This window comes from Mobula birostris, chromosome 4 (assembly GCF_030028105.1).
Source record: "Mobula birostris isolate sMobBir1 chromosome 4, sMobBir1.hap1, whole genome shotgun sequence".
In the NCBI taxonomy this organism is placed as follows: Eukaryota; Metazoa; Chordata; class Chondrichthyes; order Myliobatiformes; family Myliobatidae; genus Mobula; species Mobula birostris.
Genome location: NC_092373.1, coordinates 40,008,148 through 40,035,848, shown reverse-complemented (window position 1 = coordinate 40,035,848; position 27,701 = coordinate 40,008,148).

Here is a 27,701-nt window from a genome sequence, read left to right as displayed (position 1 = left end):
ACACTTGTTAATGGGAACATTCAGTCTTCTCCAATCATTTTGGATCTCCCCCTCCCCCTCCAACTTTCAAATCCCTTACTCACTCTTCCTTCAGTTAGTCCTGACGAAGGGTCTCGGCCTGAAATGTCGACTGCACCTCTTCCTACAGATGCTGCTTGGCCTGCTGCATTCACCAGCAACTTTGATGCATGTTGCTTGAATTTCCAGCATCTGCAGTATTCCTGTTGTTTGTGTTTCCAAAGATAGTACCTGGATTTCTTGTAATTTTCTTGGTCACCAGATTTGAATGCCTCTGATCTGGCCATCAGCAGATTGTGGATCTCATGGTTCATCCAGGGCTTCTGATTGGGGAGAATTCGGAATGATTTTGTGGGAACATGCTTGTCTACAACTGTTCTAATAAAATTTGTGCCAACCATGGTGTATTCATTCAGATCCACAGATGAGTGATTGAACACAGACCAGTCCACCGACTCAAAGCAATCCTGTAGCCGCTCCCTGCCTCCCGCTACCACCTCTTTGTTCTAATCTCTGGAGCTTTGCTCTTTAGCCCCTGTCTGTATGCAGGTAGGAGAAGGACAGGCCAGTGATCCAATCTACTGAAATGCTGTCTGGTATGGAAAGGTAAGCATTCCTTATCTTGGTATAAAAGTGGTCTAGTGTGTTGGACCTCTGGTGTTAGAGATTATATGCTGATGGTAATTGGGCAGGGTTTTCTTCAAATAAGCTTGGCTGAAGTCCCTGACTATAATTTGAAATGTGTTGGGATAAACTGCTTCTTGTCTGGAGACAGCATCATGCAGTGTCTCAGGCGCTTGATTATAGTTGGGCACTGGTGGTACGTAAACTGCGGTCAGGGTTATGGAGGAGAACTCCCGAGGCAAATAGACAGACGCCTTTGACCATGAGGTGTTCAAGGTTGGGGGAACATGAGTTCAACAAAACAGCCACATTGGAGCACCACCAAAAGTTTACCATGATACACACGCCTCCACATTTTGCCTTTTCCAAATCAGCAATTCGGTCCACCCTATAAATCGAGAAGTGTACGGATCTGTTGGCCGTATCTGGCATGCTGGGAGTAAGCCACATCTTGTTCAAACACAGAACACAACAATCTCTCATTTCCCTCTAATACAGCCCCTTTGCCCTCAGGTCCTCAGTCTTGTTCTCCAGTGACTGCACATTTGCTAACAAGATGCTGGGTAGAGGTGGCCTCATCCCTCTGCATTTCAGCCTGGCTTGGAGTCCCCCGCTTTGCCTTGCTTCCGATCATGGCAGTGAACCTTCGTTTAAAGGTGCTCTACCTGCTTGGTCTGCTGAATCCAACTGAAGATCGTGAAATCTGCAGATCATTAAGTTGATTTAAAAGTACATTGCTTAAAGAGTAATTACATGCTGCAGATTGCAATGAGAGTAATTTGATAGAGGTATATTTAGAAGTATTGTACGTATCCTGCAGAATGTCACCCTGGTTCACTGGTGCCAGCTTGTCTCCCAGTTCTCCCAGTTAGAAACTTCCTCTCTCAAAACTAGTAAACAAAGAAAGCAGCCAACTTTAAGTCTATTTTTTCTTATGAGCATTAGATATTGTTGTCAATCTAGAGTTGGACTGTGGTTGGGTTTTCTTCCTTCTCCCGTCTGCGTGAGATGTGGGACTTTCGAGAAACTTTGAACTTTTTTACTGTGCCATGGATTGTTCTTCAGTATTGTTGCACTGTGGTAACTATATGTTATAATTATGTGGTTTTGTTAGTTTTTTTCAGTCTTGGTCTGTCCTGTGTTTTTGAGATGTCACACCAGAGGAATATTGTATCATTTCATAATGCATGCATTACTAAATGACAATAAAAGAGGACTGTGTGTCCTTATAATCTAATCTAATCTAAACTACAATCCCAGGGAATTTGATGTCTTGATGTGTGTCAGAGGATTTAATGAAACTACTTGAAAATTATATGAAAGTATGACTGAAAAATAAATTTTGACAAATTATTTAGAAAGAAAAGATACTGCAAATGCTCTTTTTTTGAAACATTTGAACTTTAGGGCTGGAATGTTCTTAGATTTGTTACATTAACAGCTAACATTCTTTCTCCACACAGATGCTATCTTACCTGCTGAGTATTTCCAGTCCTTTCTGCAGCTACTTTAATTATGTAGGTTGGCTGAAATTTTGCGTTTTCAGGCATAGATGAAGCTCGTGGAAATAACCTAGAACCCCTTGTGGTTCAGCAGTTTCAATATGAATAGCTAGGTCATTTAGCAAATTAACATATTAATTTTGCTATGATCCTCCAGGAATCAAAATCCAATGCACATTAATTTTGGCCTGCCTGATCACGTTGTTACAAACACAGCAGATCAGCAATTTTATTCACAGAAATGTGAAATTCCCAAGCATTACATACATTCAGGTAATGCTATTGTAAACAGTACATTGATTTACAGTGCCAACCAAGCAAAAATATTGGCAAATATCTTTGATTTTATTTTCGTGATGAATCGTAATGCTGCAGCAAGACTTAAATCATAGTATGACATCCCTACAGCTTGTAAGGCAACATATAATTGCAGGAAGATGGGTTGGGAGAAACAGGCAAGAAGATAAGGGAGAAAAGAGTAAGAGGATAATGGGGAGGAATGTAATTCATATTTTGTTTTTAATTCTGATCACATGTGGTACCAGGAATATAATGAATCAAAAAGAAACATGAAGAACAGTGACTGTTTGTTGGTCTGCCCTTTCACTGTGAAATGGGTGACACCTCTCAGCCCCTTGTTGGTGAGTGAGTGAGTGAGAGTGAGAGTGAGAGACAGAGAGAGAGAGAGCGAGAGAGAGAGAGAGAGAGAGAGAGAGCCTGTGACATGTTGAACTGTCAGGTAAACAATAGTTTTTGTTGACTACAGATCATGTTCTCTCTTTGAGGGCTTTGCTGTTGCTTGGTGAGTGGTAGGCACTTACACTTTCTACTGAAGTGGGGAGTGGGGAGGATTGATGCTTTGCTGCAGCTTGTGCAGGGGAGGGGGAAGAAGGGCTTTGGGGTTCAATGTTTTCCTGTCATTCTTTCTTTTGTGGTTCTTCTGTTTTTTGTGGATGTCTGCAAAGAGTAAGAATTTCAGGTCGTATACTGTATACAATTTCTGATAATAAATGGAATCATTTGAAATAGGAGGAGTTTGTTTATTACCCTCTCTCCAACACCTTCTATGTTGCATATATCATATATATATATATATATATATATATATATATATATACATCACACAGTTACATCCACCACATTAGTTAATCTAATTTTAATTATTATGTTCTCTACAGATTTAAAATTTCTGCAGGTTTTCTGAGAACTTTTAATTACAATTCCAATGAGAGAATACAGGAGAATATGGCTATAAGTATGTTCCAGAAGTGGAGTCAATGGAGACTTTGGAAAGAGTCTGCACTGAGTCAAGAAGTAATGCCCTCCTCAGTTTGAATTTCTGTTTCTACAAAATCCTTTCAAACCACGTACTTACCATTTTAACCACATATTTCTAATATTCTATTTCTAAAAGTCAGATTTGGAGGGTGCTGTTGACAAACAAATATTTCCATAGTGTTTAAATACGTTCTTCCATAGTTTGTCATAATTTTGTTTCTGTATTTATTGTTGTTTTCTGCTTTCTCATCAAAATGAGGTTAATCTAAGAAGTACAATTGTGTTTGCGTCATGGTCCGTTGACTCCTTGTTTCAGTCAATTTCCTTCTTCTCGTGTTCCACTGGGCTCCTTGATTAGGGCACCTGATCTGTATTTGAATGGGTCAGCATAAAAGCGCCGGCTTTCATCTACTCACTGCTGGTTCGTCACCTCAGCAAGGTGGCTATGCTTGTTCTGGGCTGCCGAGAATGAGTCGAGTCGAGATCCTGTCATCCACTATTCCTGCTTTGAGTCAAGAGGCTGCTTAGTCGCCATAGCCAGGGCGGCGGTGAGTCTTCCGAGCCGCCAAGAATAAGGGTCCATCTTCATGAACTTCTCCTTGTCAAAATATGTTTTGTCTGTTGTTTGTTTTTGTTGTCTCGTTTCCTGCTGAGTGGGTCCGGCCATTTTGCCATTGCTCCGAGCCAGGATGCGAGTGGTCTGTCATTGTTTGTTTTTGTCATTTCGTTTCCTGCTGAGTGGGTCCGGCCATTTTGCCGCTGCTCCGAGCTGGGATTCAAGTGGTCTGTTGTTGTTTTGTTTTGTTGGTTCCGAGTCCCAGTCCAAGTCAGGGCTCTGAGTGTCCAGTCCAAGTCCTGGCTCCGAGTCCAAATCAGGTCCAAGTCCGTCTCCGTGCCTGTGTCCTGCACTTGGGTCCACTTCCTCAGCCACCATTTATAACAGTTTGTGCTATGTGCTTCATAGTATACTTAATTTCTATAGATATTTGAGTTTTGCACTCAAGAACAAATGTGAGGTTCTATGCATTTAATAATTTTATTAAATTTTCCCTGATTCCACCATCATTAAACTTCACACAATGCACAGTCTAAGAAGTGCTGTTCATCCGGTACCAAAACAAATCCTTCATGGGATCAATGTGCTCTCCAACAGTGTTGCATAATTTATGAGCCATTTTGTAGTTCTTCATGATTACTAAGGACTTCAGGCTGAAATAATCCTTTAACATTTGTACTACTTCACTAAACGGTACACCTTTTGCTTTCTTTGTTTGGTATTCAAGGATTTGCCAACACACTGTATATTTTAGAATCTACCTTGTTAAATAAAAAAGCTTTCCTATTCTCTTTTTTAACATTTTCTTGTGGTACAGGTACATTGTCATGATTGCACTGTGTCAGTTGGCATAAAAATAAATTCTGTATGTTTTATGTATGAGTGGAGAGGTTCATGCCCCAATATATACGCCAAGACTTTCAAAGTTATCAGGTTGAGTCTGAGCCGCCATATTGTCTTCCTCATCTGATGCCATTCCAGCCAAAAATGGAAGACACGAAGGTTCCAACTGTTTCAATGCCCATTTAATTTAATGGATGCATTTCTGACTGACTAAAACAATGCCTTTCTTAATACATACTCCTCATTATTTGAATACTGTATTTTCCCTTCTGTGGACCAGAGGTCTCTCCACTGTCAGCACTATAAATTTTTAATAACTTTTTTTCCACATGAAGTAGAATATCAACATTTCTTACCTTAAACTGCAGAATTAAATTAAGGTCAATCTCATTAATGAGTCTGGAATCATATAATCCAAAACTGGGTAAGGATTTCAAGTTTTCTTTCCTGGAACATATCGTGAACCATTTTAGTGGGTTTTTACAATGAGCTAGTAGTTTCATGGTTACTGTTAATGAGAGTAGTCTTCTTGTAATCTTCCAGATTTTTTGAATTACCTGATTTTATATTTGCCAACTCCTACTGTGAACTTTAAAGCTCATGTTTCTGGATTAATCGTCCAGACTTCTGACTGTAGATCCAGTTCCCATCTGTTGATCTCTTCATGTAAACATTCTTAATATTCTTATTGCCAATTTTTAATGTATGTGTAGGTTGTTATTCTAACTAAACACAGCTCAAGGAATTTAATGCGTAATTAAGAAAGACAGAGAACGGTTAAATGAGGTGCATCTTATTTATTCCACTCTCTTAACCACTCAGTGATGAATATCTCATGCACATTTATCATAGGTAGGAATATAGGTTAGCTTAATGACTCTGGTTAGGCTGGATTCAGGGGGGGTCCCACCACGAGGCCTTCAGTTGTTGCATTATGTCTTTCCGCTCACTCTTGCACAACAGATTCTCATAACAGGGAACGTGGAACAAGAGAACAAAGACATGAATCCAAGGAAGTCTGGCTACTTTGCTTCCTTGGTCCAAAGTTAGAACAAGACATGGATAAGGATACACACATAGGAAAGTGAGAATTGTGGCTTGGACCAGGATTACATAGCTAGTAATAGCTTACATGCTTCCCTTTAAGAAGGCCAACAATGACTTCCTTTTTCTTGTCAGCTTTTCATGCAACTTGGCTTGAAGACCTGTTGCTCATGCTTCTACTGTTACCCTGTAATTTGATCAACTGAGACTGCACTACCTCTTGGATAGAAGTCTTACTGAGCCCCATATGCCCAGCCTTTCCATAAACCATTAGCAGTTATTCATCCTCATTTATTTTGATGGAATCAGTGTTTTATTTTCTTGGTACCAGTACATAAGGCAGAAACTCTCAGGGGTCACACACATAGACCAAGATTATCAAGAACCCTTGACTAACACCATGCCACTCAATTTTCTAACAAGTGTCACAGTTGCATCTCATGGACAATCCGGATATTCAGCCTGCAGACAAAATATAAATCACCCACTTAGGATCCCCAGCAGGTGAAGACACCACAGAAGAAGCAAAAAGCGTCTGATCATCAAACTGTCATGCATTCATTAATTCCCAGCTGAGGGCATGAATTCTGTTCCATGGAGTCAAGCTTTTAAAGGACGTTTTCAAAAAATGAGAGATTGAAAGAATTTATGTAAATTCTTCCAAACCTTTTTTTCTCTGAAAACATCTTTCTTTTAAAAATCAACATGTAGCAATTATCATGGAGCATTCCACATCAGTCCTGCACAGCACTTACCTAAAGAGCAGCACTGGGCTCCGATTATCCATCATATGTATAAGTAACTTAAAGATAGGGAGAAAGAATACTGACAAATAGAGAATTAGAATGAAACATAATAGTCAGATTTTTTTTGTTGCCACTTTACTCCTTAGAATGTTGCTTCCCTGCACAAAATATTATGCCTTACAATGGGCCTCTCATACAGTTGGCAGCTTATCAGAAAATTACAGACTCACAGCCTTCAATTTTCTAGCTTTTGACATAAATGGACAAAACATTACTGCAGAGCACCAGCTATTTTCCAGCAAGGTGCTCCCTACATCCAAAGCCCTGCTAGTTGGGTGGAATCTCTGAAACTATAACCTTTTACTTGGGGACAATTCCAAAATACTTGATTGCTCCCTGGTACCACAGCCAAATGTCCATCCTTTATGGGGACCTCGTGTGTGCAAGCACCGATGCCTCTAATCTTTGAAAGCCATTAAAGTTAATCTTGAGAACACCTAGGGGTTTTTAGGAAACTACTCTTTTGCTCCATGTGAGCTGATTAAAAAGATCACAATTTTGATTAATGTTGATGTTCCCATTGGATAACAAATTTTTTGAAAAAGAATTTAATGCATACATGCCGAATAAACCTGTTAATGCCAGATGACCTGACTCCAGTTGGTAGTGACGGTTTCCTCCTCGTTGTTAGGTTACACATGGCGTCCCTTCAGAATGGCTACAAGGTGAAGAAAGTCAATCTGGCCCTCAAAAGGGCCGATGGAGAAACCAGGAAACATAACAACAAGGAGGAACCTTTTGCTACTGCCTGTCTTCCCTACATTTCCACGGATTCTGGAAGGGTCGCCAGGATTCTGAAGAAAGCCTGAATTAATATCACCCACAAAACCATAAGAAAGCTCAAATCACAGCTTATGTGGGTCAAAGATGGCTTGGGACTCAGGTCGCCTGGCGTTTACAGGATTTCCTGTAAATGTGGAGCAGCGTGTACCGGCCAGATGGTATGCACTGTGGAAACGCGCATCATGGAGCACAGGAGGTCTATCCGTTTGGCTTACTCAGATAAATCAACGCAGCAGAATACTGCATTTACAAGGGCCATAGGATTGACTTTGATGGCACAAAACTACTGTGCTATGACAGTGGCTTTTAGGACTGCCTGGTAAAAGAACCCATTGAAATAAAAGTAGAGGAAAAGAATTTTTACAAAGACGAAGGTCTCACTCTAAGTAAGAATGGGAATTTGATTGCAAACAAGGTGGGAGAGAGGAAACCTGTTTGGGTGTGGGTGAATCAATCAGGAGGGACGGACTATGGGGTATAAATACCACTGGACTATACATGCCCAGGCATCATCCCTGATGAAGGTGGCAAAGTTTGTCATGGGAAATGATGGTTATAATCGATACCTGTATCCAGCTGGATGCCTAAGAAGAGTTCAGTAAATTGTTTATCCAGCTAGAATTTAATAGCTGTTACTCTAAAAATGAACGATGCCCCAAAGTGTCATTTCATGGCAAATTCGGAATGCATCAAATGTGACTTGGTTATATATTTGACAATTAATCCTACACTCATGAAATAAGATGGTTTTGCTATTATTTTCAGCCCTGTTTGATTGTAAATGCCGCTGTGAACATTTGCCCACCGTCATTTTGATATCCAAGTAGAGGAACACAAATGAGTACTGTTTGCCACCTGCTGGGTCCTCCGTGTAACAGCAATTTGCAAATGAAAATGAGCAGGCATAATCAGAATCAGAATCAAGTTTAAGATCCCTGGCATACTGCACCTTGTGATACGTGTTCCTTTGCGGAAGCAGTACATTGCAATACATGATAACAGAAAACCTACAAATTACAATAAGAAAATGAATATGGTGAAAGTAGTGCAAAAAGAGAGCAAAAAAGAGAAAAAAAAATAGTGAGGTAGTGTATGTGGGTTCATTGTCCTTTCAGAATTCTGCTGGCGGAGGGGAAGAAGCTGTTCCTGAAATGTTGACTGTGTGCCTTTAGGCTCCTGTACCACCTCCTTGATGCTAGTAATGAGAAGAGAGCAGATCCTTTTTTTTGAGGTAAAATATGTTTATTTTCCCATGTACATTCCTCTAAGTGTGTATATTATGCATCTCAGATCTTAGGTACTAAGTTGTGAATTCAACAAGGGTTTCCATATCCCAAAGGACCCAGTATTGGCAGATTTAATGAGCTGATATCACTCATTACCCATTGGCCATATAAAGGGGATCTCTATGATGGATGCAGTTTTATTGAGGCTTCACCAGAATTCAGGCTTTTCCAGTATTTGATACTTTTTCACATATTTAAAAGAAAAAACTAAACGTGGCAACAATGAAGTAGATATCTTGCTTTTAATTTTACTCAGCATCACAGGAATATATCTTCATATTAGCATTTGGCACTTAGTATGCTCTAGCAGTTAAGTACACAGGATGCTTTTCAGAGTCTAAAAACAATAGTTTAAAATAAACAATAATCAGGGACAAGAGACAATGTTTAGCAATTTAAATATAATAGACCTGCTGACATACTAAAGTACCTGTACTAGAATGTATGGAAATGATGTAATCTCATTAGTCTCCAAGCAGTACAAGAATATTTCCTATGTTAAATTAAAGCCCATGTTAAGTTAATTGATTTAATTTGAATACTGTAAAACACTGATGAAGAGATGTGATGGATTGAGTATTTTTGCCTCTGGATTCAGGAACAGACTCTGGAAATCCAAAGCAACACACCAAATGCTGGAGGAACTCAGCAGGTCGGGCAGCATCTATGGAAATGAATAAACAATTGACATTTCAGGCTGAGACCCTTCTTGAGGACTGGAAAGGAAGCGGGAAGATGACAGAATAAAAAGATGGGAGGGAGGGAAAGGAGATAGCTAGAAGGTGATATGTGAGACCAGGTGGGTAGGAAAAGTAAAGGGCCTGTGAAGAAGGGATTTGGAGGTTCAAAGGTTTATTTTATTGGCAAAGTATGCATGTACAATACAAATCTGATATTTGTCTACTCCAGATAGACCCTGGGTGTTGATGAAAGAAAAGACATCAACTCCACCACACCCCTCCCCCCACGAAAAAGAGAAGAAACAAAACTCGTAGACTCCAAAATCCCTCTCCCTGCAGCAAAAATCAACTACATTAACAATCACTGACCCCCTACACATAAGAATCCCGACTCCCTCACTCGTGGAAAAGAGCAGAGCAAACCATCAACTCCCCCTCTTACACACAAAAGTTAACAGATCACCCACTCGTCAATTGTCCACAAGTAAGAACATGCCGAAAAACTGAAGGGAACCAACATTAAATACAGGCCAATTATCACATAAATCTCAGAATCTGGGAAACGTCTTTTTGAATGCGTACGAGGAGAGCAACCGCATGAACTGAGTCCTTCCGTGAAGAGTGACCACTGACCCGGGTTCTAACTGCTGACCATCTGTGTTGGGAGCCATCGCTGACCCCATTCATATTCACCTCGATAGGAGAGGAGAGTGGACCATAGGAGAAAAGGAAAAGAGGAGGGGAGCCAGGGGGAGGTGATAGGCAGGTGAGAAGTAGGGGGACAGAGTGGGGAATAGAAGAAGAAAGGAGAGGGAGGAAAAAATGTTTTATCAGAAGGTGAAATCGATATTCATGCCATCAGGTTGAAGGCTACCTAGTTGGAAAATAAAAAAAGTGTTGCTCCTCCACCCTGAGAGTGGCCTTATCGTGGCACAAGAGGAGGCCACGGACCGACACATCAGAACAGGAATGGGAATCGGAAATAAAATATCTGGCCACCGGGAAGTTCCACTTTAAAAAGGTTTAAAATATCTCCATTTTGAAACACAAGTCTTTTCACAGTGATGTAATTGTTTATATCAAAAATAAAATCCAACAGAAAATCTCACTAGGAATTAACCAAATTCTGAATGGTCTCCATTTATACGGAAGATGGGAAAATATACCGGTTTCCGTGCTACAAATAGGGGTAGGTGCGCAGGGATGTAATGCTTAACTTCAATGCATTCAATGACAATGGAGGAGTATGTCTGCCAGAGAAAAAAACTAGATATGGGATTTTCTGGAAAGGAAACTAAAGGTTTCTCCACAAATAATCAGTAATATGCATTTTGATTTTTTTTCTCCCCAGTATATGATTTTACAGGAAACCCGCACAAAACCTGGCAGTGACATTTTAATGCCAGAATAGAAGAGGATTATGGTTGATGTAAAAGAGTTGGCCCTGTTGAAAAACAGGCTCCCGACCCCATGAGTTTTGCAAGTAAGAATTTGAACTGGTGGTTATTGAAAAATAACAGATATTCAGTTTTTAAACTCTAGTTGGTATTTACCAATTTTTAAAAAAAAAATCAACACCATTCATTTTGTGTTCAATCTCAGTGAGATAAGGAAAAACAGTTAACCTACAACGAGTTTTTATTTTGTAGAAGATTCCACTTTCAAACCCCTGCTTGTAGGCGAGACTGAACTGGCCGGTATAAGAGTTGCAGTGCAGTTTAAATCTTGATGCAGTAAGGGGAGCTCTGAGCTTTTAAATGAGTTCTGATTGCACTACTGTATAATGTTAAGGTTGCCAGGGCCGTATTTAGTCCAGCCTTCGTGGCAGCTAAATACAAGGTAAAGATTTCGGGCCACGTTTGCTATAGTGGGCTATGAAAACTATATCTAAGATTTTCCTGTGTCCACTTAAGTGTAATGATATTTTGCAACACTGGTTGCAGAAAGTGCAAACTAATAATAGCGTATTGAACCAATCTCACCAACTGGGTTCTGAGAGAAAAGGGAGAAAAACAATGGCATTTTCTTTTCTAAACATACTTGAAGATTGAAAGATTAACGTTGCAAAACTGAGAAATAAATGTAAATAAAATTTACAAATTTGATTTTATAATCATGTCGGTTACGTTCAAAGAGTAAGAAGAGTAATGAAAAATCAGACAGAGTGAAAAAAGGTCAGGAATCAAACTAAATAAGATGTTAATCTAAAATATACATTTTTAAGTTCTTAAAGAATTAAAATTTGTATGTGAGACTCCATTGCCTGTTCAGTACTGCTAAGTATGCCATGCCTTAGAGGAAGTGTGTTCTGCATACTTCCACCGTTAATTTCTGTCAAATTACAAGCAAAAATCTGTAATTAATTTTCAGTAATGAAAAGATTGACTGCTAGTAATTAACAGTTATGATGTTGTTGAAAAATTACTTAAACTTCAGGTGACGTTTGCTCATGCCTATTAATACAGAATTAGCATCTCACTACTGAAATGTGATAGTGAACTAGACGGATGCTAGTTTATTAGTCTTGCGGTTATTTTAAAAATTATCCGTTCAGTCCAAATCTGCTTCCTGCTTTCTTCCTAAGTCTTTTGATATTTCTAGAATAAATGTGATTAAATCAGTTTCAGAGCTGCATGTTTCTGTAATCCATATCCTTTTGTAAGAATTTAGTTTATAACATTGTTGCATATGTTTGTAAAGAAAGCATGGTGATGTTAGCTATATTGTTACTGGTGGAACTAGTACACTGCACAAGAAATGGTTCCTTGGCTTTGACGATGACAGAACTGACACCACTGGGAAGCAGTGAGTTATGGAATGATTGTGAGGATCTTGGCACCATGTACTCTGGACACTGAAGTTCTAGATGTGGCAAAGGTTATAGATGTGGCTGAAATTATGTTTGCTAAGTTTTTTGTAGTGCATTGAACTCTATAATATAAATACAGTAATATAATAGTTTGTTGTTTTACATTTGAAATGTCAACTTTCGAATCAATCATTTCAAAAACTGAATTATACCATTGAGGCTTGTGATTTGTGGATAATTCATGGTTGGCATAAGGCAGCGGGAAAACAATTTTCTGCGTGTCTGGTGATTAGAAAACAAGTTTCATGAAAGACTTTGATTTTATGCAAACATGCATATGAAAAGGACAACCGCAGTACCAGCTTTCATCTTGCAGTGTATGCACCTGCAGAATCTAATGGGAAAGAGCCATCCATGCTGGGTGTGTTTTGCTGGTGTGTCCGGACAAGCCTACAGTCCAATTGATTAATGCATGAATGGCTTTAACCAATGAGGACACAAACCCAAATCAAGTTGAAAGAAAAACTGGTTAAGCCTGAATATTTATCAGAATATCTGTTTGAATAAGTTGCAAATAACTAGAAAACACATGAATTCTTATTCATCATAGATTGCTTTCTTACTAGTTTACCAATGTGAAATATTACTCTTGGCTGGACTTTAAACCCAAAGCGATGGGTTTAAAATTCAATTAGTTAATCTTGACTCTAAAACAGGAGCTCTGACTTATTCAAAGCCAAAACTATCAATTCACATCACACAGTAAATGAATTGTTGTTAGAGAAATCACATTGCTTAGCATCCATTCTAGTTGAAGAATCACCTGAGCTGAAAAAGTTACCTTCATGTGATCATAGTTTTGGAAAAATGCCCTGGAAAATCAGTTTTTATCTTGCCTCCTAATCAATGTCTCTTTTATGGTGAAAGGGTCTTTTATCAAATGGAGTTCTCAAGATGTGTACTGCACTCCCACTTGCTCTAACCCCATGAATCTTTGCTATCATTCTATTTTCATATTTCTTAAACTACTTTAACTGCTTTTGTTCAACACTGACATCATCATTGAAATATCTTACTGGGATGAATGTCTGAGTCTGTGATGTGACAACTAAATGATATAACACATTGTGCCAAATTAATAACCTTGTGGTCACTGTACAATTTGGCTCTAGCTCTTTCCCTTTGAACTCCTTTGTACTTTCACCTATACATAAGTAACACATTCTACCTGCCACTTTTACCATTGATCTCCTTGGTCTAGAATTTACTGAAAAACATCGCTGAAAATTTATCAACTTTTAATTTTAAAATCAATTCCTCAGTCTAAACGAAAAAAAAGTATTCCTTTTGAGTGTCTGACATATTTAGGCAACATATATTCAACTGATGTCTTAAAACTCTTTGTAACATTAAAATTAAATGTCCATCAAATGTTATTAATAATATATAAAAGTGCTAATTAGTATTTCACCAACAAGTTAACACTGAACACCGATAGAATGAGTGATGCCATAATTACCTTGAAAGGAATCTTTTGACCCAGACAAATGCATTTCCTGGTCTCTTATCAGATTGTTTACTTTTAATGAGGATGCAAGTAAATGGTATGCAAATATTTCACAAAGGTAGAATAGAGCATCCTCATACAAGCTACCCTTTCAATGTAGATAAAAAGGTGTTTAAATATTTTATCTACTTTGCAATATATCAATGCTTGTGGTAATATGTTATATCAGGAGTATAATAAGTATCTGAGAGCAGCTTTTAGAGAATGAGAGACTTAGCTGAAGTACAAGGAGGCATATTTTAATTTATTTTTTATTTTAAATTTGGTGTGGTCTATAACAGTGAAGTAGAACTGAAACTAATCTGATTCACATTGTGGCAGGACTAAAGAACTGCAGAATGAAATGAACAAGAAGCTTTGCACAATCTTGAGTTCCTACTCCCATTGGTACAAGAGGAAGAATTGCATGAGGGTTATTTTAATATCATGAACTCCCTGGTGGGCATCTGGTGAAGCTGGCATTAAGCGAAAGAAGCTACTGACATGTACAGGAAGGTCTGGTCTAGAAAGCTTTCAAATAAGGAAAATAATTGTCCAAGTCTTGTCCCCCAAAATGTTTAAAGAACATGATTGTTTACAGCTTGCCAAAGTGTTTTTTTTAATTTACTGCTAAAATGTACTATACACATTACTGAAGTTTGTGTTTTGTGATTACTGAATCAATAATTTTGCGGAAGTTATGACCTATTAGAAAAAATTGGAAACTTTGTTCAATTTAAACTAGAAACAAACACACATTGAAATATTTTGGCCAACCTATTTATTTTGTGGATTGAGTAGCAGTAATATCATTACTGAATAAGGTTTTGTATGGCTATTCACCTTATAAACAACCAGTATTATAATTATATACTGGAATCTGGTCACAGTGAATATGAAATGAAATGAAATGAAAAAAATACATTAATATCTCAATTCATAGAATTTTCTTTTCGTTTTTTAAAATTATTCTTGTTTATAGTGAAGATTCTTTTAATAAAATTATCCTTAGTTTATGATGCATATCCTGCTAGAATTATTAATTATAGGTAAGCTGGTGCTAGTGTTTTCTCATCAAGCATTAGATTAATTTCCTTGACTGACAGAAACCGGTGAATCTGTGATAAAGTACTATTTATTGACAGTGTCAGTTCATTACATATTTTAAATGGCAGTAATATAATAATCTCCTGTTTTATTTCAGTCAATTATTTGATAAACTAATTGGAACATGGGGATTTTTCCCACTGTCAACAAAGCATTCCAACTCATGATAAATGCACTAACTGACATAAAATAAAGATAGAGACATTGAGCGTAGAGGTTCTTCCAGATCATTGCATAATCCTCCTGGCATATGTATTTGATATACTTGACGCATCACCAAGTTAAGCTGATGGTATTTCTTTGTTGAGGGCCTACTCGGCCAAGATGCCATTATTGTTTGGTGCAAATCCATCTCAGATTCTTTTTATTAAATCAAAGTTCTGGCTTGCACACAATTTTATGGTTTCCCTTTTCAATATGTAACCTGCATACATATGCTATTCCTTCAAAGTATGTTCTAAGATGTAGCTGCAAGTCTATAATAAAATGAAGTGTTTGTCAGTACAGCCAAAATCTTCTTTTATGTTCTTTTACAGAGAAAAATATGAGTAGCAATATAAACCAATACATCAAAAGTCTTTAGGGATTAAACCAGAATTCACTTTTATTTGAAATACTAAGAATTCATACTTCTTTGTCTTTATATCTGTACCAATACTTTAGCAAAATTACTCTAAATGTGCTTATAAATCTTACTGGTATGCTAAAGCAATGGAAACTGCATTCATTTCTGAATGTCATCTTGAATTTTTTTAGAGGCACAAAAGTATGAGAATTAAATACAAATTTAAGTGTTGTTCTAGGGACATTTTAAGTTTGGGCTGGTTAAATACAATCCAAACATTAGTCCTATAAACACAAATAAAATACCAGTAACTTGTAGGTCAAGAAACCTCATACTGCATTTTATTTCTAACCTTTGTGCACTACCAGTGATCCATGAACCAAATGGATGCGTCAGCTAATGGGCTCTGCTGACTACTTTGACACACAAGACAGCTTTTGCACAAGAGTAGAAGAATGTTCAAGCTGCTTCTTGTCAGAAATTCTCATATGTACTGGATATTTTGAAGTTAATACCATGGTGTTTGTGGAAGTTTAGCTTTTGGAATCTAGTAGCTGTCGGTAGGTAAATCCTACCAGGTGGTCGCGAGGTCCCAAAAAAAAAATCAGCATTTGGAGCTTTAAACCAGGTTCCTGTTGGTCTTGGATGGTTGCATCTGAGGAGCTCTCCGTGACATTTAGCTGAACAGAGACTGTCTAGTGTTACAGCAAGAGATAATCGACCTGTATTCAGTAGCTATCATTTCCACTGACCCAAAGGAAGGAACAGTGTGCACACCCGTGTACTATAACAGAGAAGAGGGTATCAGTTGGCAATTAGGGCGAGTTTCCAGTACATTTAGTCGACAGAGGAGGGAATGACCAGTGCAACATGGCTTATTGCCAAACAAATGTGACTTTGTGCATGAAAAACGCCACACAAAACCCATCTGGACAGTAATCAAGTCACAACTGGTGTAATAAAGAGGCGAAAGCATGGCAATGCACTTAGGAAAACAACATTCTTCATGGCGTGTGGAAGATATTGGCTTAAACTCTGCAGAAGACGCTGACTGTCACATCATATCTGGAGTTGCAAACAGAGTGTTTGTAGTTTGGCATATGAAGGTCTAATGACAGAAGGAATGGCAAAGGTATAAGAAGGGAACAGGATGCCACAGAAGAGGCATGGGCAGCTTCTGATGCAAAGAAAGAAAAGAGGCATTCATGATGTCTGACTTCAAATAATGATGCAGCATCACAAGTGGAGACAATGAATGATATATTACTAAATGCTGGTCTTTTAATTATTCTAAACGTGCTTTACAGCTTTGGAATTCAAAACACTTTGCCTTCATCAGCGGGCTTTTAGTTTTAATAACTCCTGTTTTAAAAGGCATGTCATTAAAATTTGCTTCCAGAGCTTTTGAAATGCAGACTCTGCCCGGGGACTCCTAATAGAAACACAATTGACTTACGTTCCAAAGAAATGTTGTGGAATAAGAAACAAAAACTTCTAAGATAACTTTGACATTCACTTTTATAAAATGTTCTTGTTTTGGGATAATAACTTCTGTGTGTTACTCTCATGGTTGCTGACCGTGCTGAGTTGTCACTGTGTTATACTCTGCAGAGAGGAGAAAGGCAACTTCATGTTTATTTAAAACAGGAAGTTTTAACCAAAGTCATGGGTACACATTTTGAAAGGTTTATCGTGCTGTTGGTTTTAAATAGGTCAAGTTGTTTACCTTGTGCATTTTAAACTACAGAAGGAAAATACAACATCCTCACCTGACTGCACTCCGGCAATGTAAAAACATCTTAAAATTCCTGTTAGCCCAACTCCCTAAGTATTTGCCACAGGCACACAAGAACAGACCAAGTGACATATTCTAAATTTTACTCCTGTGCTTGAAATATTTGCTGGCTATTCCGTGGTTATTCTGTGGCTATTCTGACGGTGTAGTCAAGACAAGCAGATTGATGTGTAAGGAAATCAAGAATATTCATTCATGAGGTATAATTTAGTTGCACAACTTAGTGTACCTTAACAATGGATAGAAATAAGATCAGATATACATAATGAAAATCTAGTAAAAATGTGAAAATGATGATTGGAAAATTAAGACTGCAAAATACATTAAAAATAGCACTATGTGCAGCTCTGAAGAGGCCATTCATCTCATGATGTTGCAGTAACTGTGATGCCAATTTATACCAAATATTCTCCTCCTGTGCATCAGCCATATACCTCCATTCTCTTCATATTCATGTGTCTCTCTAAAAACATCTTAAACTCCACCAAACTGGCCACTGCCACTTTTATCTCTAATAATACATTGCTGACATCCATCACTCTCTGCTTAAAAAAAATTCCCCTCATGTCAATTTTAACCTTGACAAACCTGGAGTTTGACATTTCTACCCCAGAGAATAGATCCTGACTCCCCACCCTTTCTATGCCTCTGATAATTTTAAAAAACTGTATTGGGTCTCCGCTCAGCCCCAATGCTCCAAGGAGAACTATGCAAGTATGTCCCACTTGTCCTTATAGCCGTACCCTCTAATCCATCTTGGTAAACCTTCTAGACTCACTCTGCAGTCTCCATATCCTTCCTGTAATTGGGTGGTCAGAACAGCACGCAATACTCCAAGTGTAATCTGACTAAAGTTGTATGTAGCTGCAGCATGATTTCCTTACTATTATATTTAGCACCCCTAAGCATGCTATACACTTTCTTTGCCACCTCATCCACCTGCATTGCCTCTCTCAGTGAACTACGGACCTGGACCCCAAAATCCTTCTATACCTCAGTGTGATTAAGGGACTCACCATTAACTGTACGTGGCCAAGTGGTTAAAGCATTCATCTAGTGATTTGAAAGTCGCTAGTCCGAGCCTTGGCTGAGGCAGCCTGTGTGTCCTTGAGCAAGGCACTTAACCACACATTGTTCTGCGATGAGACTGGTGCCAAGCTGTATGGGTCCTAATGCCCTTCCCTTGGACAACATCAGTGGTGTGGAGAGGGGAGACTTGCAGCATGGGCAACTGCTGGTCTTCCATACAACCTTGCCCAGGCCTGCGTCCTGGAAACTTTCCAAGGCGCAAATCCATGGTCTCATGAGACTAACGGATGCCTATATAAAATTAACTGTATTCTTTCTCTTCCTATTTAATCTCTCAAAATGCCACACCTCACACTTCCCTGGATTAAACTCCATCTGACCCTTCTTTGCCCATGTCTGTAACAGATCAAAGTCCCACTGTATTCTTTGATATTCCTTTTCACCCAGAGCTACAGCGATCTTGACATCAGCTAGAAACCTGCAAATTCACGCATCTATATTTTCATGCAAATCATTAATCACAAGCAACACAGGTCCCAGCACCAACCCTTGCAAGACAGAAATGGTCACAGACCTCTAGTCACAATAATAGCCTTCTACCTCTAGATCTGTCTTCTTTGGATAAGCCACTTCCAAATCCAAACTTGTGATTCACCCAGGATCCCATGCATCTTTATATTCTGAATTGATCTACCATGGGAGATCTTTTCAAATGCCTTCCTAAAGTCTATGCAGATAATGCCCACTGCCTTACCCTCATTATGCACCTTTGTCACGTCACCAAAAATCTCAAACAGCCCTGCAAAAATCCCTGCTGATTGTCCCTAAACAGGCCATCCCTTAACAAATGAGAATAATCCTATCCCTCAGTATCCTCTTCAATAGCTTCCTTAGTGCCAACATAAAGCTCACTGGTCTATAATTACCTGGATTATCCTCTCAAACAAAGGCATAATATTTGCTACCCTCCAGTTCACTGGGATCTTGCCTGTGAGGACACAAAAAAAATCAATCAACCCCCCCCCCCCAAACAATCTTCTCTCTTGCTTCTTTCAATATCCTGGGATATATGCTATCAGGCCCTGGGGACTTACCCACTCTGATACTTTTCTGAACATCCAGCAATGCCTCCTTAATATCATTATAAGGCTGGTAGTTTCTTTTAAGCTTCATTGGAATATATTCTCACATGAAGTTATCTTTTTCAGACATTTTCCTTTTCACATCTTGCACAGAATCTCAATTGTCATTGGCATCTTCATATACTGATAAGAATAGATAGCACAACAAGCCACAGTGGCAAGGGGCAGTGACCTACCACCGGACAGCTGCATGCACCAAGTTCACCACGTCCTTGTAGACCAGGAGCATATATATTTATATTGGAGGTTAAAGGCAAAGGCACAATTGTGGAAGCAAGACAATGCAATACATGTGATTAAAACACAAGTTTAAAAAATCATGAGGTGAATTTGCCCCATGATTACTCAGTCCCCACTCTCACCCAACAAATCTTTAACTCCCTTAATAACTAAAAATTTATTGATATCATCTTGCATATACTCAATAAATGAACCTCTACAGCCCCACTGTGTGGAGAAGTCTAAAGAGTGACTGCGCTTTGGATAAAGAAATTTCTCTTTATCCTGATCTATTTTGAGTCCATCACTGAGAAAGACTGGGTAAATGGAAATTGAATCCTGACAAAACATTTGTGCTGTACAATATGACAGCTGTTTTATTTTAAATGTGTTTAGTAAAATCTGGAAGATTATTCTGACCCTTTAGAAGTGGTTATACTTTTGGTCCCTTTTTGGATTATGTCTTATGTGAAAGGTATGTTTGTGATCTGGTAGTTGAATAAATACGGCCAAAGCTTTTAAATACCTTTCATTTAGAGTTGCATGCCAAATGACTGCATTGATGGAAATATCACTGAAGAATGTCAGAGAATTCCATCCAGAACAGCTGACTGATATAGCTGTAATCTATAGTTGGAGAAAAGTAGCAGAGTCCAAGGCTGTGAAACTATGTCCATACTGAATTCATGAGGCCAGTTCAGCCAGTTATGAACATTGAACGGCCATGACTACCTCAATTTTTAGTGTTTAGAACATCAAGTGCTTCAGTTGCCAAAAGAAAGGCTACATTTCTAAAGCCTCTAGATTAATGTCTAAGACAAGCAAATAAAGCAATATCGGTCGCTACTTGAAATTGAAAACAGATCTGTATAGTTTGGCAGCTCATTTAAACAATGAAGAACACAGATTCTATGTGAGCAGTAACAGCAACAAACAGACAAAATATTCAATAAAGTTATTAATTATAGATGAATTAATACAACTGCAGACTACTTGGTAGTGAGTCAAAACACATAACCTGGCAATTTACACCACAAACTATTGACAATGTTTTTAAATTAATAAGAAACTACTCTGTGGCATTTCACAATTATTAAAGCAAATAGAGGGCCAAGTGCATCACAACAGACAACATGATTGATGCAAATTTTAAACCTTAACGGGGAAGATTTGGCTGAGATAATTCAAACTTGACTGAAAGAACACTCTTGGCAATGGTACTGTGTATCAAGCAGTAGTAAATCAAGGCAACTGGACTTGCCGTGTTGTCTAGAAGACCTTTCGCCACTCATCCAAGAGGCTTCAGTTCTGATCCATGGTTGGTAGTTTTCCGGCTTATAAATCGTTTAAAGGCATAGCAATCACATGAGGGTTAGTAAGAACAAGAGAAAATCTGCAGATGCTGGAAATCCGAGCAACACACACAAGATGCTGGTGGCCTTTACAGAGACTTCGATGTCTCAGGAGCAGGAATGGCTGCTGAATGTGCCAGGCTTTAGATGTTTCAAAAAGAACAGAGAGGGAGGTAAAAGAGGTTGGGGCGTGGCATTGCTAATTAGGGATAGTGTCACGGCTGCAGAAAAGGAGAAAGTCATAGAGGAATGGTCTACTGAGTCTGTGTGGGTGGAAGTCAGAAACAGGAAAGGGGCAATAACTCTACTGGGTGTTTTTTTTTATAGAACCTCTAATAGTAACAGGGATATCGAGGAGCAGATAGGGAGGCAGATTCTGAAAGATGCAATAATAATAGGGTTGTTGTGATGGGAGATTTTAACTTTACTAATATTGATTGGCATCTCCTTAGCGCAAGGGGTTTAGATGGGGTGGAATTTGTAGGTGTGTTCAGGAAGGTTTCCTGATGCAATATGTAGATAAACCAAGTAGAGGAAATGCTGTACTTGATCTGGTATTGGGAAATGAACCTGGTCAGGTGTCAGATCTCTCGGTGGGAGAGCATTTTGGAGGTAATGACCAAAACTTTATCTCCATCACTATAGTGCTGGAGAGGAATAGGAGCAGACAGTTTGGGTAGGGGGAAATATGATGCTACTAGGAAGGAATTTGAGAGCATAGATTGGGAGCAGATGTTCTTAGGGAAATGCAAGGTAGAAATGTGGCAAATGTTCAGGGAACATTTGCATGGAGTCTGCATAGGTACGTTCCATTGAGACAGGGAAAGGATGGTAGAGTTAAAGAACCATGGTGTGCAAAGGATGTAGAAAATCTAGTTAAGAAGAAAAGAAGAGCTATGAAAGGTTCAAGAAAGTAGGTACTATTAGAGCTCTAGAAAATTACAAGTCTGGTAGGAAGGAGCTTAAGAATGGAGTTAGGAGAGCCAGAAGGGGCCATGAGAAGGATTTGGTGAGCAGGATTAAGGAGAATCCAAGGCATTCTACAAATATGTGAAGAGCAAGAGGATGAGCCATGTGAGAATAGGACCAATCAGGTGTGATAGTGGAAACGTGTGCGTAGAGATAGAGGAGGTAGTGGAGGTACTTAATGAATACTTTGCTTCAGTATTCACCAGGGAAAAGGACCTTGGCAATTGTGGGGATGACTTACTGTGGACTGAAATGCTTGAGCATATAGACATTAAGAAAGAGGATGCGCTGGAGCCTTCGAAAAGCATTAAGTTAGATAAGTCACCAGGACCAGATGAAATATACCTCAGGCTACTGTGGGAGGCAAGGGAGGAGATTGTGGAGCCTCTTGCAATGATCTTTGCATCATCAATAGGAAAGGAGAAGTACTAGAGGATTGGAAGGATGCAGATATTGTTCCCATGTTCAAGAAAGGAACTAGAGATAACCCAGGAAATACTTTGCTTCAGTATTCACCAGGGAAAAGGACCTTGGCAATTGTGGGGATGACTTACTGTGGACTGAAATGCTTGAGCATATAGACATTAAGAAAGAGGATGCGCTGGAGCCTTCGAAAAGCATTAAGTTAGATAAGTCACCAGGACCAGATGAAATATACCTCAGGCTACTGTGGGAGGCAAGGGAGGAGATTGTGGAGCCTCTTGCAATGATCTTTGCATCATCAATAGGAAAGGAGAAGTACTAGAGGATTGGAAGGATGCAGATATTGTTCCCATGTTCAAGAAAGGAACTAGAGATAACCCAGGAAATTGTAGACCAATGAGTCTGACTTCAGTGGTGGGCAAGTTGTTAGAGATGACCCTGAGAGGCAGGATTTATGAGCATTTGAGACATAATCTGATTAGGGATAGTCAGCATGGCTTTGTCAAGAGCAGTTCATGCCTTACGAGCCTGATTAAATTCTTTGAAGATGTAACAAAACACATTTATGAAGGTAGAGCAATGGATGTAGTGTATATGCAGTTCAGTTTATATTTCAGGCCAAAACCCTTTGGCAAGACCAGAAGATTTAAACTTCTTCAGGGTATAAACTGTACTCTTTTCCTAGATGCTGCCTGGCCTGCTGAGTTCCTGCAGGGTCATTAAGAGTTATAAACGTAAGAAGATAAGTCCAGGTCCCGAGTCCATGTCCAGCGTCGTTTCTTCCTGACTCCCCTTGCTTTCTTGATAAACCTTGTCCTGTTCCTAGTACTTCAGTGTCTGTGCCTTGCATTTGATTCTGCTTCCAACGCCCTCTTATGACAGGGGTACGTTACCACCTATCAGCTACTTACTATGCGGTCCCACCATCTCTATCCTGGTGTCTCCACAACAGTTCATACCTCCATTCAGGTAAAGGTAAGATGAATAACCCTCTCATTACCTCTATGACTCTTTTAATATAATAAGTAACACAAAAACATTATATTTATTCATTTATTTATTGAGAAAAATGATTCAAAATTACATGTATTTATGGAGAAAGTATGTGAACCTTTGCTTTCATTAACTGGTATGACCCCCTTGTACAGCAATAACTTCAGCCAAACATTTCCGGTAACCGTTGATCAGTCCTGGACATTGGCTTGGAGGAATTTTAGGCCATTCCTCCTTACAAAACTGCTTCAGCTCTGGGATGTTGGTGGTCTTCTTTGCATGAACTGCTTGATTTAGGTCCTTCCACAACATTTCTATAGGATTAAGGTCAGGACTTTGACTCAGCCATTCCAAAACATGAGTTTTCTTCTTTTTAAACCATTCTGTTCTTGATTTACACTTGTCTTACAGATCATCGTCTTGTTGCATTATTCAACTTCTGTTAAGCTTCAGGTGACAGACCCTGACACTCGCCTGTGAACTGTCTTGATACAATTTTGAATTCATTCTTCCCTTAACGATTGCAAACTGTCTAGGTCCTGGGGCAGCAAAACAGCCCCAAACCATGATGCTCCTTCCACCATGTTTCACAGTTGGGATGAGGTTTTGGGTTGGTCAGCAGTGCCCTTTATCCTCCAAACACTACGATGTGCATTTCTGCTAAAAAGTTCAACTTTTGTCTCATCTGTCCACAGAACATTGTCCTAGAAGTGTTATAGAACATTCATATGGCTTTTTGCAAATTTGAGACGTGCAACAATGTTTTTTTTTTGGAGAGCAGTGGACCTCTGCGGTGTCCTTCCATGAACACCATTCTTGTTCAGTGTTTTTCTTATAGTGGACACATGAACAGAGACTTTAGCAAGTTCTGGAGATTTCAGCAGATCTTTTGCTGTTCCCCTTGGGTTCTCTTTCACCTCCTTCAGCATTGCACGTGTTCTCTTGGTGTGATCTTTGCAGGATGCCCACTCCTAGGGAGAGCAGCAACAGTACTGAATTTCCTCTATTTGTAGACAGTTTCTCTTTCTGTGGTCTGATGAACACTCAGATCTTTAGAAATGCTTTTGAAGCCTTTTCCAGCTTCATGCATCTCTACAATTCATCTTCTAAGGTTCTCTGAAAGTTGATTTGATTGAGACATGGTGCACATAAACAGATTTTTCTTGAGAAGAGGGGGCTCTGTCAGTAGCCTGACTTTGTGTTTCTTTTTTATAGGGCAGGGCACCTCTACAATCCACACCTCCAAACTCATCTCATTGATTGGAACACCTGACTCCAAAATAGCTTTTGTAGAAGGTATTACCGCAGACGTCCACATACTTTTTCCAACAAATATATGTAATATTGAATCATTTTTCTCAATAAATAAATGAACAAATGTAATGTTTTTGTGTTATTTCTTTAATTGGTTACTCTTTATCTAGTTTTGAGACTTACATGAAGATCTGATCACATTTTAAGTCATATTTAAGCAGAAATAGAGAAAATTCTACTGGGTTTGCAAATTTTCTAGCACCACTGTATGCTGTAAGTACAATGATAAGGCATGTGATAGTAAACAGATACCTATCACTTTCACTTCTTCCACACTCACAGAGAGTAACTATGTGTATGCACAAATTGAAAGGGAGGCACCTAAAATCAAGAAATTCCTTCAGTTTGTTCTAGTCAGCCCCTTTAACCCAAGGGGCAGATCATAAGCTGCTACTAGTAAATAAACAACAGGAATTCTGCAGATGCTGGAAATTCAAGCAATACACATCAAAGTTGCTGGTGAACGCTCCAACCTGATGGCATGAAACCTTATATTCCGTCTGGGTAGCCTCCAACCTGATGGCATGAACATTGACTTCTCTAACTTCTGCTAATGCCCCACCTCCCCCTCATACCCCATCCGTTATTTATTTTTATACACACATTCTTTCTCTCACTCTCCTTTTTCTCCCTCTGTCCTTCTGACTACACCCCTTGCCTATCCTCTGGGTTCCCCCCCTCCTTGTCTTTCTCCCTGGGCCTCCTGTCCCATGGTCCTCTCATATCCCCTTTGCCAATCACCTGTCCAGCTCTTGGCTCCATCCCTCCCCCTCCTGTCTTCTCCTATCATTTTGGATCTCCCCCTCCCCCTCCCACTTTCAAATCTCTTACTAACTATTCCTTCAGTTAGTCCTGATGAAGGGTCTCAGCCTGAAACGTCGACTGTACCTCTTCCTAGAGATGCTGCCTGGCCTGCTGTGTTCATCAGCAACTTTGATGTGTGTTACTAGTATATAAAACAAGTTTTTATTTCTATTATTGCCAGTATCAGCATAAAATTTAAAAAAATGATTTACTGGTTTCAGTAATTCCTAAATCAGTGATAATCTCAATGACAACATCAGTAACACAAAGATGGAATAAACTTCTATTGCAATACCAGAGAGAGACAGGAAATCCAAGTTGAATGTGCTTGTGAATGCTCTATCCTGATTACCATATGAGAACTTTTCTGTTACAAATGTAAGGTAATCTACAAGTTAAACACAATGAAGAGTAAGTTCCACAGACTTTGTCTGAATTTGCAGACAAAATCCTGAAAGGCTATGTTTCGGAAGGTTCTATGTGTAGACATTGGAAGGATGGGCAGAGTTTGACTAGTATACAGGTAAGGAACTAAACCTGTTCCATAGTTGTCACAACAAGCTGTCGTGTGAACAGAGCTGCATCAAGTGGGTTCATAGAGTGATAATATTTACTACGTTGAGAGAGCAAGTTTTTGCTGTACACAAAGAGTTTGTCAGCATGAAAGCAATTGCAAGAAGGAGGACCTATGAAACCATCAGCATGTAAATACAGTATCTGTAACTTGTAGAAATAACCCACCAAACATTAGTTAAAAAACAGAATGTCACTCTTCTGCTACTGATCCATTGTGACAAAAAGTAAATTGAACTGAAGCAGTTGGATTCAAGTATCAATGTTCATCATTAGTACTTCTGATGGCATCACAGCCCATGCCTTCTCCCCACCCTCCCACCACCCCACCAGGGATAGGGTTCCTCTTGTCCTCACTTACCATCCCTGTAGCTTCTGCGTCCAGCACATAATTCTCCGTAACTTCCACCATCTTCAGCGGGATCCCACTGCCAAGCATGTTTCCTTCTCCCTTACTTTCCAAAGGGATCACTTCCTACACGGTTCCCTTGTCCATTCATCCCTCCCCACTGATCTCCCTCCTGGTACTTGTACTTGAAGCAGAACAGGTGCCACACCTGCCCCTATACCTCCAACCTCATTACAATTCAGGGCCCCAACAGTCCTTCCAACTGAACTGACACTTCACCTGTGAGTCTGTTCAAGGTCATCTATTGTGTTTGGTCTCCTGGTGCAGCCTTTAGTATATTGGTGAGACCCGACATAGATTGGGAGGCTGCTTCGCCAAGCACCTATGCCCCATCCGCCAGAAAAAGCGAGATCTCTCAGTGGCCACCTGCTTCAATTCTACTTCCCATTCCCATTCTGATATGTAAATCTACGGCCTCCTTTACTGCTGTGATGAGGCCACACTCAGGTTGGAGGAGCAACACATTATATTCCGTCTGAGTAGCCTCCAACCTGGTGGAATGAAAATCGATTTCTCCAGTAATTGCTCCCCCCCCCCAGCTATTCACCATTCCTATTCCTGTTTCCCCCTCTCACCACATCTCCTTTCCCCTTCCCTCTTTTCCATAGTCATCTGCCCTCTCCTATCAGATTCCCCCTTCTCCAGCCTTTTATTTCTTTCACTGACCAGCTACCCAGCTATTTACTTCATACTCCCCCTCTCCCTGTTTCATCTACCACCTTGTACTTTTTCCTTCTCATCTTTCTTTCCAGTCCTGAAGAAGGGTCTCAGCCCGAAATGTTCACTGTTTACTCTTTTCCATGAATGCTGCCTGACCTGCTGAGTTCCTCCAGCATTTTGTGTGTGTTGCTTGGATTTCCAGCATTGGCAGACTTTCTCTTGTTCATAACCTGTATGTTCACAATAGATCTAATCTCAAGACAGAGCGGTATCTAGCAAGGTTGGATAAATGCTTCAATGTATTTCTCAATTTATCTCACTGCAGTGCTGAAGCTCACCTTAAACACTTTCCCTGTGAAGTGGTGCTACCTTCTAGGACAATGTAACACCGTTAATTCTGCAGCCGGCCAGGCAACATCTCTAGGAAGAGGTACAGTCGATGTTTCAGGCCGAGACCCTTCATCAGGACTAACTGAAGGAAGAGCTAGTAAGAGATTTAAAAGCGGGAGGGGGAGGGGGAGATCCAAAATGATAGGAGAAGACAGGAGGGGGAGGGATGGAGCCAAGAGCTG